Source organism: Pituophis catenifer, unplaced genomic scaffold, assembly GCF_029215685.1.
Source record: "Pituophis catenifer annectens isolate HBS135680 unplaced genomic scaffold, rPitCat1.0.hap2 SCAF_5, whole genome shotgun sequence".
Lineage (NCBI taxonomy): Eukaryota > Metazoa > Chordata > Lepidosauria > Squamata > Colubridae > Pituophis > Pituophis catenifer.
Window position 1 is genome coordinate 59,558,748 of NW_027256885.1, and position 15,484 is coordinate 59,574,231.

Here is a 15,484-nt window from a genome sequence, read left to right on the forward strand (position 1 = left end):
GATTCTCCTTCAGAGGTCTCAGCTAGACTATTTAATACAAGAGAGGCGGCTTTGGATTCTAATGTAATGACTTATCAAGTTACATACCAGCATGGAAATCAATCAGTTGATATACAATTTATAGAACCAGAATGGAGATTTATGCCACAAAAGCAAAACCAACAAGATCAAGTTATAGATCAGCATGAAAACCAAATAGTTGATATACAATTTACAGAAAGGAAATCAGGATTGAGATCCAACCCACAAAAAGTCAAGAAAAGAAGAAGCAGGTCTCATAAAAACAAAAACTTTTAAACTAAACAACAGTGTAATGCCAGTTATTTAAGAGATGATTGAATATATGAAAAGATAATCGGCAAAGTATTGGTTTATATTATCCTGAGGAGAATGACAGACCTCTGCAGTGCTGTACTTTTGGGATGTGAAAAGGGCCTTAAACTGAATGGATTGGAACTATCTTTTTTTGGATTCTTTGATAAATATACTACGTTTATCTTGAGCCACAAGGCAAGAGTGTTATGGAATTGGGGCACACAGATGATTTGGCTGTTACCCTATTACGATGGTTGGAATTAATAATTTGGATAAAAGACACCTCTACAGACACTATATGGAATACAAATATAAAGTCACTCGGGTGGTTGTTGTTTTTTTTTTTGTTTTTTTTTTGAAGATATTTGCTATTGATGGGGGCAGATGGTAATGGAAGATACCGAACATACTGTTGGAATTAGGATGTGATGTTACCCTAACATGGGTGATGGAGTTTACAATCCAGCTGAAAGACATTACAGAAGATATTATATGGATTACAAGCCTAAAGTCTTTTTAAGAGGATTTTATTTACATAAGGGAATATTTTTTAGTGGTGTGGGCAGAAGAATAAAGATACTAAGAATTATTAAGTATGGTAGTCTTGTAGGAAAGTGGGTGAAGACAGGTTAGTTTATTGATTTATTGATTGTTTAGTTTAAGAAAAGGGATATTATGTTTAGATATGAATATATGTAAAAGATTTGAGTTAAGAGATATAATGATGGGGGTGAAGGAAATGGGTAGACTATGAATTGAATAAATGTTAAATTAGAATTTATTATATAGTTTTATAGCGGAAGGCTTTGAAATGTTATATTAATATACATAAAAGATTTGATTTAAGAGATATATGTATGGGGGGTTAGAAAAAGGGTAGATTATGAGCAGAAATCGCTAAACTGGGAGATATAATAATATTATTATGCTAAATTAGGAGTTATTATATAATGTTATAATAGAATGTCATTTTGAAATGTATAGTATAAGGGGGATATGATAATATTATTAGAAAGAAAGGGTCAGCATATGGGGATGGAGTAAGGGGATGGTAAAGTATTATATAATCTGTTATGAACTTGGGTTTTATTATGAAGAAGTCACAGGGGGAGGGGAGGGGGAGGGGGGTTAGGGAGGAGGGGGGAAAAAGGGGGAAAAATTTGTATTTGAAAAACTTTTTCAATAAAAAAAAAAAAAAGAAGATTTACCCGTAATTGCTTATGCGGATGCTCATTTCGCAACAGATGTGAATACAAGGAAAACAACCTCAGGAATCGCTATATTTCTGGGAAAGTCTTTGATATGGTGGCGTTCAATTAGACAGAAGCATTTGAGTATGTCTACAATGGAGGCAGAATTTTCTTGTTTATCTTTATTATGTACTGATCTGATTAGTATTAAGCAACTGATGCTAGATATAGGAATAAATATAAGAGATCCTATAACAGTATACGAAGATAATCAGGCAGCGATTCAAATGGCGACGAATATAGCTGTGAAAACTAGAACGAAGCATACAGATCTTCGGTATCTAAATGTAAGAGAGTGTATAATGAACAAGATGATAGAACTTGTATATTGTGCATCAGAAGACAATGTGGCTGATCATTTCACGAAAGCACAAGGAAGTAAGAAACATAAAGATACATGTGAACAATATGGTTTGAGATTGTAAATATATTAAGCTACCCAAAGGGGAGAATGTTGGATATTTATCCTACGGTTGGGTAGGTAATATATAGAAAAACTATGTTTGTGACTTTAAATGATATAAGAAGAATGATTGGCTGTGCTATTATCAGGCAGCCATAAAAGTAGACAGGAAGCCCGGGAGCTCCTGCTCCTGCTATTTGATGATTGATTTCCTGAAGAGGGACTGTGTGTGACTGAAGAGAACTGTAAGCAAACTATGTTTTTGTGTTGGAGAGTTATTATTCGAAGACGTGTTATCATTGTTTTGAGAAACCAAGTTTGTTTTTCACTAAGAGTAAAGAATGTTGTTGTTTTTTTTCACTGTTCAGAGTCTGTGAGTATCTGTGTGTTTAACCAACAACGTATCTCTTTGCTGTCCGGTCTGTTGCCTACTATGCAGAGGGAAGTTTTACCCTCAACAGTTACAAATCTTTTGTGCTTCATCTCCATATTCAAAATTTACTAATTATTTAGTTTCTCATATTTTCAAACAAATAGACTGTCACAAGTAAATGCCTTATTCTCTAATAGGGAAACTGTATATACTCGGGGTATTAGGGGTTAATTTATTCTTCCTCTCCTAATATATTCATATGTAACCACTCCCATCCTTTTACTCCGCCTTGTGAATATAAAAGGGGTTGTATGCACCTCCTCCTTGCTTCTATCTATGAGTACTTAGAGAATATAGAATGCCTATTGTAAATAAACAGTGTTATGTTTGAATACTTTATTCTTAAATCATTTATTGAGTCTGATCCTTAAAATTACGCAACAATCTGGTAGCAGAGGATGGTTGAATTGACTCAATAAAACTTTAGATATGCCTAAAAGAGAAAACTCCAGAAACAAAAGAGAAAGACCCAACATCAGGGCACACAGTAAAGAAATGGAAGCGGATCAAGAAATGATAGATGAATCCACAACTGTAATATCAAGAGAATCTGAAGACTGCACTACAGACAACGAAGAGATAATGGATGAAACTGATGACCAAGAAGAGAACGAGATAGAAAACAACGAACTCAGGTCAGAGATACTGAGACTTTTGAAAAGTCAAAAGGATGATGAAAATCTCATCGCGAACCTCCAAGACATAATAAAAAACAGCGGAGCAGCGAGAGAGAAACACATCGTAACAGATGAATCTAAAGAATCAAAAATGGTGAGCGAATCGCCTGTAGATAAGAATATAACAAAGAAGAAGACTAACGGTCCCACACAAAATTTTGAATGGCAGCCATCTTGGTTCCAACAGACCACTAAGATGAGCGAAGCAGAGCCAATCAGAAAGCAGAATTCAAAATGTCTGGTGCGAAAAGCCTTACATGATGCAAAAAGCAAAAAGGAGAAAATTTACTCTTCAGAAGAATCAGACACAGACATCGAAGAAACTTCAATTGAAATGCAAATAGAATCAGCAATGAAAACGCTTTTTGCAACATTTGGTCCAAAATTAAGAATTACAAAAGAATCAACAAAAGCTAGTAATCGAGAAATAAAGAAAAGACAAGCAAGCAAGCAAACATCTCAGAATCTACCCGCTTCTATCCAAACGACAAGAGCACCGACGCCTGAACCCAGAGAGCCCTGCAAATACCACCCCACGCCACAGACGATCCCAGGAACCAGCGATCTCAACAAGAATCATCTCAACGAAAAGAAACGAGCGCCTGCTGTCACCTGGACACCCAAGATCGAACCGGAGACCGATTCGTCGGAAGAAGAACGCTACGAGGGAGCTGCAGCAGCGAGAACCTCTCCCGACAGCTCCAGAAGCGAAATGAGCAACGCGCATGCGCGAACATACGCAGACAACTACGGAGGACATGAAGAGCAGAGAGAGCCATTCAGACTCGTTGCAAGCATACCTACACCATTCTGCAACTATCAACACTTGCAAGATCACGGACTACCTCCAGTTGTAAGTAATGGAGCTAACAATATTGGGAATTTGCCCAATGATTTCCCAAAACTGAGAATAGATGGTATTAATTTGCAGGAATGGTGTCAACAACTTCAGGTTGTTTTTCTAAAAGAAAACTTATTATTCTTTATTACTAACCCCCCCCCCAAAAGACCTTGGACTCTAAAATTGGACTGCCTACACCACAGAGCATTTTACCTATTAATATCCAGTATATCTCCTGCTATGTACCATAGTATTAAGCATAATTTGACTGTCTCAGAAATTATTCAATGCATGTTTAAATTGTTTCATAGTGAAAGTGTAGCGACTACTACAAGAATGTCCAAAGATTTCTTCTCAGCTAGGATAAAGCCAGGGGTTACTATAAGTGAACATTTAATATCTCTAAACAAAATCAGAGCAGAGCTGCATTTAAGGGGAGAGGTAATTTCAGATCAAACAATGAAGAGTGTTATCATTAATTCATTAGACCCATCATGGGATAACTATATATCACATTTAGACACAATTAATTTAGGATACTTGTCCATAGAGAATTTATCAAATAAGCTAATAGCTGAAGATAATTCAAGAAGGAGTCGATGTAATAATCACATAGAACATAGACAATATAAGAAAGTAGCATTCCAAGAAAAATATCGAGAATCAATTGAATGTCACAACTGTGGATCTAAAGAACATTGTAGAAGAGATTGTCCTAAATTCCTTAGAGAAAGGCAAAAACTTGACTATAGAGGTAGTTACCATAACAGACAATCATCCATTGATAGACATAGATATAGAAGCTCACCCAATTATAGAGAACATAGAGGGGGCAGGGATAATTCAAGAGATAGAAGATCTGGTTCACTAAATGGATTAAACAAACATAATACAACTAACATACAACATTCAGGGGACAATGATTGGCTCATTGACTCTGGGGCAACTAATCACACAACACACAACAAAAGTATATTATCTTCATTTATAGAAGATAAATTTGTAATCAAAGTAGCCAATCAAGAAAAAGTTCAAGTTATTGGTAGAGGAAATGTAAACTTACCCGGTCTAGGAAAAATAGAGGGGGTATTACTAATACCAGAAATACCTCATAACATACTTAGTGCAATAAAACTAAGTAGAGATTCTGACATAAATATAGTTTTCTCAAAGGGAAAAGCAACACTAGAGAAAAACAAAACAAGCTTAGGTAGTGTGATTATCAAAGGAGGTCTACCATATTTAATCACAAAAGAAAGATGGTTACACAACATTGATTCCAACATGGAGGATGACAATAACATAGATAATGGAGACAATAGCAATAGTGATAATGAGGAACATGAAACAATTCATAGCCACAAAGACACATCTACTAATGACACATCCAATAACAAAAAACCTACAATTGGAAAACCAATCCACGATGAATGTGCACATGTTTTACATAGGAAATTAGGACATGCTAGTTTTCCTGTAGTACAAAAAATGATTGAACATGCTGAAGGTGTTAAAATAAAAAATTGTAAAAACTATTTGGAATGCTCAGTATGTAAGTCCACAAAACTCAGAACTAGCCCCAAACCAAGAAAGGCAACAAGATCAACTAATCAAATTTTTGATTTGGTACACATGGATTTGGTTGGTCCATTAACACCATCAATCACATATAGAAAACGATACTTTCTGACTATTGTAGATGACTATAGCCGTTATGGATTTGTCTATACTTTAAAACACAAAGATGAAACATTTCAAAAATTCAAAGAGTTTTACAAACGTGTAGAAACACAACATAATATTAAAATAAAACAAATCATGACAGATAGGGGATCTGAATTCATGTCAAAAGAATTCTCCCAATGGCTAAAAAACAAAGGGATGCTACATTTCACGTCTAGCCCTTTCTCTGCATTTCAAAATGGAGTAGTAGAGAGAAAGAACTCGACATTACAAACCATGATTAGTTGCACATTAGAAGATGCTGGCTTAGGAAAACAATTCTGGTCAGAAGCATTACAATATTCCAATTATACACAAAATAGAACTTGGTCCAGTATTATAAACAAGACACCATATGAATTAATGTACAATAGAAAACCCAAAATAGCACACATGCACATATTTGGAGTCACAGCGGATGTACACATACCAAAACAATTGAGGCGTAAAGGAGAGAACGTGTCCAGAAGACTTAGATTCATGGGATACGAAACAGGCACAAAAGGGTACAGATTTATTGATAATAACAACAAATTTATAATTTCTAGAACAGCTGTATTTCATGAACAGGCCAATTGGTCTAAAATACATCTTAATGAAATATTCCCAATCACAAGCTCAGACACTGAACATCAAGATAAAATAGATAGAGAAGGATGCAATCACAACACACATAAAAGCAAAAATAAAACATGGATAAATAGTCAACACAAAATAAAGACAGATTCATTAACAAAAAAGGAGGCAAGATACTTACACGATAACGATAGTAAACCAGAAAAAATAATCAGATGTAACAGAAATCAAGTGCCAAGCAAATACAAAGATTACGTAATGTACATGGATAGTGAAACATCAACGCCAAACACATACGAGGAAGTATTAAAGCTTCCCACTGAAGAAAGAAGAAAATGGGAATTAGCCATGACCAAGGAGATGGACAGCTTACGAGGATTAAATGTATTCACACCTACACCTGCACCTAAGGATAAAACTATTATAGGCACCAGGTGGATATACAAAATTAAAAATCTGGAAGAAGGCAACACATTATATAAAGCTAGATTAGTTGCACAAGGTTATGCTCAAAAATATCCTGAGGATTACACAGACACATATTCTCCCACAGTAAGAACTGAGAGTGTCAAAACAGCTTTAGTTATAGCATCTGCACTTAACCTTAATGTATTCCAATATGACATACAGACTGCGTATCTACACGCAAAACTTGACAAAGAGATATATGTAAGAGCACCTCATAGTCAATACACAAACAAAAATGAAACGTGGTTATTAAATAAAAGTTTGTACGGGTTAAAACAATCTGGCAAACGCTGGTATGAATGTTTAGTCAAAGTACTCAAAACTATGAATTTCAATGCCACTACTGCAGACAACTGTTTCTTTGTCAAAAAAGAGGATGACTCCTTAGAATTTGTGTTAATTTATGTGGATGATATTTTGTATATAGGTAAACATAAAGAAAAAAGAGATGCATTTGTAACAAAACTAAATGAACATTTTTCTTTAAAATCATTAGGAAAGGTAAATAAATATCTTGGAGTTCAAATCAGTAAAACCAAAAAAGGATTCAAACTTTCTCAGAAAGATAAGATTATAGAACTCCTAAACAAGTGTAATTTAAATGATGCTAAACCTTGTGACACTCCTATGCAAACAGACTTCTTAAGGAACATAGATGAATCATCCCCTGAATTTAAGGATAATACACTCTACAGATCAGTTATTGGTTCCCTCTTATATATTTCCAATTGGACTAGACCTGATATTGCATTACCCCTCAATCTGTTATCCAGATACGTTAGCAAACCCTTAATGTATCATTGGGAAGCTGTTAAAAGAATATTAAGGTACTTAAAGCACAGCTTAGATTTCTGTTTACTACTGGAACCTAATAATATCAAAGAGCCCATCCTCACCTGTTATGCTGATGCGGATTGGGCAGGTGATACCATATGTAGAAAAAGCACATCAGGTTATATATTTTTTCTTAACGATTGTCCAGTTTACTGGTATACTGGAAAACAGGATTTAGTAGCCACATCAACAACTGAGGCAGAATATGTTTGTTTGTCCAAAGCCTCCAACAATCTTGTATGGTTTAATGATTTATTGTCAAATACTTGGAAGAAACCCTCATTACCATTTATCATACATGAAGATAACAAAGCTGCTATTGAGATATCTAGGTCTGATGCTATTGGTCAAAGATCCAGACATATAGATATAAAATTCAAGCACGTGAGACAATTATCTCAAGATGGATTTATTAAAGCAGTTCACTGCGAAACATCAGAACAAATAGCTGACATATTGACTAAGCCTTTGCCATCTAAACAACACAAATATTTAACTTACAAGTTACAATATTTAAATTACAAGTTTTGTATTGTTCTGAATCTGAATGTAATTATTGTTGTATATCGAATCGGCATTTAGAGGGGGATTTGTCACAAGTAAATGCCTTATTCTCTAATAGGGAAACTGTATATACTCGGGATATTAGGGGTTAATTTATTCTTCCTCTCCTAATATATTCATATGTAACCACTCCCATCCTTTTACTCCGCCTTGTGAATATAAAAGGGGTTGTATGCACCTCCTCCTTGCTTCTATCTATGAGTACTTAGAGAATATAGAATGCCTACTGTAAATAAACAGTGTTATGTTTGAATACTTTATTCTTAAATCATTTATTGAGTCTGATCCTTAAAATTACGCAACATAGACATCCTCATTTATCATTTATTTAACAATGGCTTTACCGCTTCATAAAAACTATTTTCAAGTATTATATTTATAACATTCATTTCATGTTTCATATTTCATTTCCATGCTTTCTTATCTAGCCATTGGTAAAATAAATCCCATATCTTATAATATTGTTTATCTTATTGTTCTCTAATTTCAAATGTCAATTTACTCATTTCAGCACATTCCATAATTTTCTTAATAACTTCATCTTGCGTTGGTATTTTCTCATTTTTCCAGTTTTTCGCAAACACAATTCTAGCCGCTGTTAAAACATTCACAATCAAATATCTCAATTCTCTATTGTATATTTCTGGCACAATTCCTAATAAAAAAATCTCTGACTTAAAGTCTATGTGTTTTTTTAATCATTTTTTCCAACCATGTGTGGATTATAGTCCAGTATCTTTTAGCTTCTACACATGTCCACCACATATGGTAATATGAGCCCGGAGTCTGATGACATTTCCAGCACTTTTCCGATTTGTTCTTGAACATTCTGGCTATTCTTGCTGGGGGTAGATGCCACCTGTAAAACATCTTATTCTCTTCTTTCTTTCTTGTCTCTCCTTTCTCTCTCTCTCTCTCTCTCTCTCTGTCTTTCTCTGTCTCTCCCTTCCCTTCCCTTCCCTTCCCTTCCCTTCCCTTCCTCCTTCCTTCTCTCCTTGTAAGGATAGGATACCCACCTGAAACAAAACTCCTTTGGATGAAGCCAGCCATTGCCATCCAGTTTACTCAGCCCAAGACACACACACACACTGGCTCTTCCCTACCAACCAAACCCGGCTGGCCTCACCATAGCAGCGGAGGAGGGGCCGGCACGCACATGGAAGCCAGGAAGGAAGCCGCAGCAACAAACGCAACCGCACAACTTGTGCAAAAGCTGAGATGTTTGCGGTGGACATAAAAACTTACTTAAGCTGCCTTAAAGTGGTTCAGTGCATTTTCCCCCATTTCCCTGCCACCTGCCTGCCACCAACTGCCTGTTCAGTGTCAGGGAGGCAGGATCAGGTAAGGGGACCTTGGCAGCAGCTGGATCTTGACATGTAGGGTTTATTAAAAAAGAAAATAAAAGAGACTGAAAAAAGAAAAATAACTCCCCACAAAAGGCTGCAAGTGGGGTGGTGAGGGAGAAGACATCCAGGCAGGCTGTGACATTGGGGAGGGAAAGAATGAGAGATGAGAGAAGCTGACATGGGAGTTTCTTATAGCCTTCCATGGGGCTGGGGCTGGGACGCAATCTCCCTCCCTCCCTCCCTTCCCTTCCTCCCTTCCTTCCCCTAACAAGCGCCTGAGGCTGTGTGCCCCTGCTGTTTGGTTGCCGCACCTCCCTCATAGCCCCACAGTCCCTGCAATCTCACATGCTGGCAGGCAGAAGCACCATGGCTTCTGTCTGCCACCCAATTGGCTGGCGGCTAACTGTCCCATGCGGCCAAAGGTCCAGGACAAATGGTGTTTCGGCGAATGGGCTGGGCCAAAGGGCGTGGGACAGAGACCCATTAGCCAGGGCGAATGGCTGGGGGAGGGACAGCCATGGAGGAAAGCTAGAGGTAAATGGGTGGAGGTAGAAGCCTGGAGAAGGAGGCTTGACCAAGGGTGGGAACCTGAAGGTCCTAGACCCAAGCAGAGCTGCTTAACTCACTCTTTGCATCAGTCTTCACGCAAAAAGAAACTGTCACATGTAAATGCCTTATTCTCTAATATGTAAATAGTATATGAACGGGATATCAGGGGTTAATTTATTCTTCACTTCTTAATGTATTCATACTTTACCACTCCCATACCTAGCTCCACCCATTGTATATATAAGGAGCTGCAAACACCCATTCCTTGCTTCTATCTGTGAATATTCAGTGAATATAGAATGCCTAGTGTAAATAAAGAGAGATATATTTGAACTTTCAACTCTTACTAGTTTTATTGAGTCTGATCCTGAAAATATTGCAACAAGCTGGTAGCAGAGGATGGTTAATTGACTCAATAAAAAAATTTAAATATGTCTAAGAGAGATAGGCCCAACACCAGGGCATACAGCAAAGAAATGGAAACGGATCAAGAAATAATCGATGAATCCACAAACGCGATTTCGAGAGAATCCGAAGAATACACCACTGAAGACGAAGAAATAATAAATGAAAACGATGACCGAGAGGAAATCAAAATAGAAAACAACGAACTCAGGTCAGAGATATTAAAACTATTAAAAAGCCAGAAGAACGATGAAAGCCTCATCGCGAACCTCCAAGATATGCTGAAAAACAGCGGAGCAGCGAGAGAGAAGCACGTCGCTACTGAAAAGCCAAAAGATTCAAAAATAGTGAGTGATACGATTACAGAAAAAAACACTATGAAGAAGAAGAACGGTGATCCCGCGCAAAATTTTGAATGGCAGCCATCTTGGTTTCAACAGACCTCCAGAATGAGCGAAGCAGAGCCAATCAGAAAACTCGATTCAAAATTTCTGGCGCGAAAGACATTACTAGATAATGAAAACGAAAAAGAAAAGTCAAACACCTCAGAAGAATCAGAATCGGAAAGTGAAGGTGATTCAACAGATACTCAGATAAAATCAGCAATGAAAACGCTTTTTGCTGCATTTGGACCGAAACTAAAAATTACCAAAAAGTCAACTAGAAAGCAAGCGAGCAAGCCAACGCCTCAAAATCTACCCGCTCCCATCCTGACGACGAGAGCACCGACGCCTGAACCCAGAGAGCCCTGCAGATACCGCCCCACGCCGCAGACCGATGCAAGCACCAACGCTCTCAAGAGAAGAAAAAGAACAACCGCCATCGTCAGGACTCCCAAGATCGAGCCAGAGACCGATTCATCTGAGGAGGAGCAGAACGAGCGAGCCGCAACGACGAGAACCTCTCACGACGACTCCAGGGACGAAATAAACAACGCGCATGCACTAGACCACGCAGACGGCCCAGGAAGACATGAGTTGCTGAAAGGATCGTGCAGGCTCGTTGCGAGCATTCCCACGCCATTTTGTAATTTCCAGCATTTACGAGACCACGGACTACCTCCGGTTGTAAGTAATGGACCCAATAATGTCGGAAACTTGCCCAGTGACTTCCCAAAGCTAAGGATAGATGGCATTAATTTACAAGAATGGTATCAGCAGCTCCAGGTTGTCTTTATGAAAGAAAACTTACTGTTTTTTATCACTAATCCCCCAAAAAGACCTTGGACTCTAAAATTAGACTACTTACACCATAGAGCATTTTTCTTATTAATTTCTAGTGTATCTCCTGCTATGTATCACAGCATTAAGCAAAATCTGACTGTTTCAGAAATTATTCAATGCATGTTCAATTTATTTCACAGTGACAGTGTAGCTACTACCACAAGAATGTCTAAAGATTTCTTTTCCTCTAGGATAAAACCAGGGGTTTCCATAAGTGAACATTTAATATCTTTAAACAAAATAAGAGCTGAACTGCATTTAAGGGGGGAGGTGATTTCAGATCAAATGATGAAAAGTGTTATCATCAACTCACTTGACCCATCATGGGATAATTATATGTCACATTTAGACACAATCAATCTAGGATACTTATCCATAGAAAGTCTATCCAATAAGTTAATAGCTGAAGACAATTCAAGGAGGAGTCGCTTTAACAAACACATAGAACACAAACCATATAGAAAAGTAGCTTTTCAAGAAAGATATAATGAAACATTTAGATGCCACAACTGTGGATCCAGGGAACACAATAGAAGAGATTGCCCCAAAATATCAAAAGAAAGACATAGGTCAGAACACAGAAATAAATACAATTATAGACAGTCTTCCATTGATAGACATAGATATAGAAGCCCACCAAATTACAAAGAGCATAGAGGGGGCAGAGATAATTCAAAGGATAGAAAATCTGGTTCACTGAATGGACTAAACAAACAAGACAACACTAACATACAGCAAACTGAGAACAATAATTGGCTTATTGATTCTGGAGCAACTAATCACACCACTAATAACAAAAGTATATTATCTTCATTTGTAGAAGATAAATTTGTAATAAAGGTAGCTAACCAAGAAAAGGTTCAAGTATTAGGTAGAGGGAATGTAACCTTACCTGGCCTAGGAAAAATAGAGGGGGTATTACTAATACCTGAAATACCTCATAATATACTAAGTGCCATAAAACTAAGCAGAGATTCTGATATTAATATTGTTTTTTCAAAAGGAAAAGCGACCTTGGAGAAAAATAAAATAGATATAGGTACAGTAATGATTAAAGGAGGCCTACCTTATTTAATAACAAAGGAGAAATGGTTACACAACATTGATTCAAATATGGAAGATTGTATTGAGCTAGATGATGGAAACATTAGCAACAGTGACAATGATGAATGTAAAGTAGCTCATGATCACAAGGATGCACATAATGAAAAAAAACCAAAAATAGGAAAGCCAATTCATGATGAGTGTGCTCATATTTTGCATAGGAAGTTAGGACATGCCAGTTTTCCTGTAGTACAAAAAATGACTGAACACGCAGAAGGTGTTAAAATAAAAAATTGTGAAAACTATTTGGAATGCTCAGTATGTAAATCTACAAAACTAAAAACTAGTCCCAGGCCTAGAAAATCAACAAGGTCAACCAACAAAATTTTTGATTTAGTACACATGGACCTGGTTGGTCCACTAACTCCATCAATCACTTATAGAAAACGTTACTTCTTAACCATAGTGGACGATTATAGTCGCTATGGATTTGTATATACATTAAAACACAAAGATGAAACTTTTCAGAAATTTAAAGAATTTTATAAACGCATAGAAACACAACACAATATCAAAATAAAACAAATCATGACAGATAGGGGATGTGAATTCATGTCTAAGGAATTCTCCCAATGGCTGAAGGACAAAGGAATGTTACATTACACATCTAGCCCATTTTCTGCGTTCCAGAACGGAATTGTAGAGAGGAAGAACTCAACATTACAAACCATGATTAGATGCACATTGGAAGATGCTGGCTTAAGCAAACAATTCTGGTCAGAAGCCCTACATTATTCCAATTACACACAGAATAGAACCTGGTCCAGCATTGTAAATAAGACACCATATGAAGTGATGTATAATAGGAAACCAAAATTAGCACACATGCACATATTTGGAGTCACTGCAGACGTACACATACCTAAACAATTAAGAAGAAAGGGAGAAAATGTGTCTAGAAGACTCAGATTTATGGGATATGAGACAGGCACGAAAGGATACAGATTCATTGATAATAATAATAAATTTATAGTTTCCAGAACAGCTGTGTTCCATGAACAGGCCAACTGGTCTAAAATACATCTTAATGAAATATTCCCAAGTAACAACAAAGATACAAAACCCCAAGAGAAAGGGACTATAGAAAAGCAAAATGACAACAAACATAGAAACAAAACCAAAACATGGACAAATAGTCAACACAAAATAAAGACAGATACACTAACAAAAAAGGAAGCAAGATATTTGCATGATAATAATAGTAAACCTGAAAAAACAATTAGAAACACCAGAAACCAAATGCCAAATAAATACAAAGATTATATAATGCATATGGATGGAGAATCAACAACACCTAATACGTATGAGGAAGTGTTAAAACTTCCTCGTAAAGAAAAAGAAAAATGGGAATTAGCAATGAAGAAAGAAATGGAAAGTTTACAAGGATTAAATGTATTTACACCTGCAGTTGCACCAAAGGACAAAACCATTATTGGCACTAGGTGGATATATAAAATTAAAAATTTAGAGGGAGGCAATACTCTATACAAGGCTAGATTAGTTGCACAGGGTTATGCACAGAAATATCCGGAGGACTATACTGACACATACTCCCCCACAGTAAGAACTGAGAGTGTCAAAACAGCTCTAGTTGTAGCATCAGCACTCAATCTCGATGTATTCCAATATGACATACAGACTGCGTATTTACACGCAAAACTAGATAAGGAAATATATGTAAGAGCACCTCACAGTCAATACACAAACAAGAATGAGACTTGGTTATTAAACAAGAGTTTATACGGGTTAAAACAATCTGGTAAACGATGGTATGATTGTTTAGTAAAAGTACTTAAAACTATGGATTTCAATGCTACTACTGCTGATAACTGTTTCTTTGTTAAAAAGGGTGATGATTACATAGAATTTGTATTGATCTATGTGGATGACATTTTGTACATAGGTAAACATAAAGAAAGAAGAGAAACATTTGTAACTAAGCTAAATGAACATTTCTCATTGAAATCTTTAGGCAAAGTAAATAAGTATCTTGGTGTTCAAATTAATAAAACTAAAAGAGGATTCAAACTTACTCAGAGAGATAAGATCATAGAACTCTTGAACAAATGCAATCTAAGCGATGCCAAACCCTGTGACACTCCTATGCAGACAGACTTCCTAAGAAATGCAGATGAATCATCCCCTGAATTCAAAGATAATACATTCTATAGGTCTATCATAGGTTCCCTTCTTTACATTTCCAATTGGACTAGACCTGATATCGCTTTACCCCTCAATTTATTGTCCAGACATGTCAGCAAACCAACAATGTACCATTGGGAAGCTGTTAAAAGGATATTAAGATATTTGAAGAATACCTTAGATTTTTGTTTGATATTAGAGCCTAATAATGTTAAGGAGCCAAACCTCACATGTTACGCAGATGCAGATTGGGCTGGAGACACTTCATGCAGAAAAAGTACATCTGGTTATGTATTCCTCCTAAATGATTGTCCAGTTTACTGGTACACTGGCAAACAAGATTTAGTGGCCACTTCAACGACAGAAGCAGAATATGTTTGTTTATCTAAAGCAGCAAATAACCTTGTATGGTTTAATGATTTAATTTCTGATGTTTGGAAAAAACCTGCCTTACCTTTTGTCATGCATGAAGATAATAAAGCAGCTATCGAAATATCTAGATCTGACGCCATTGGACAAAGGTCCAGACATATAGACATAAAATTTAAACATGTGAGACAATTATCTCAGGATGGATTTATTAAAGCGGTGCATTGTGAGACATCAGAACAATTAGCTGACATATTGACAAA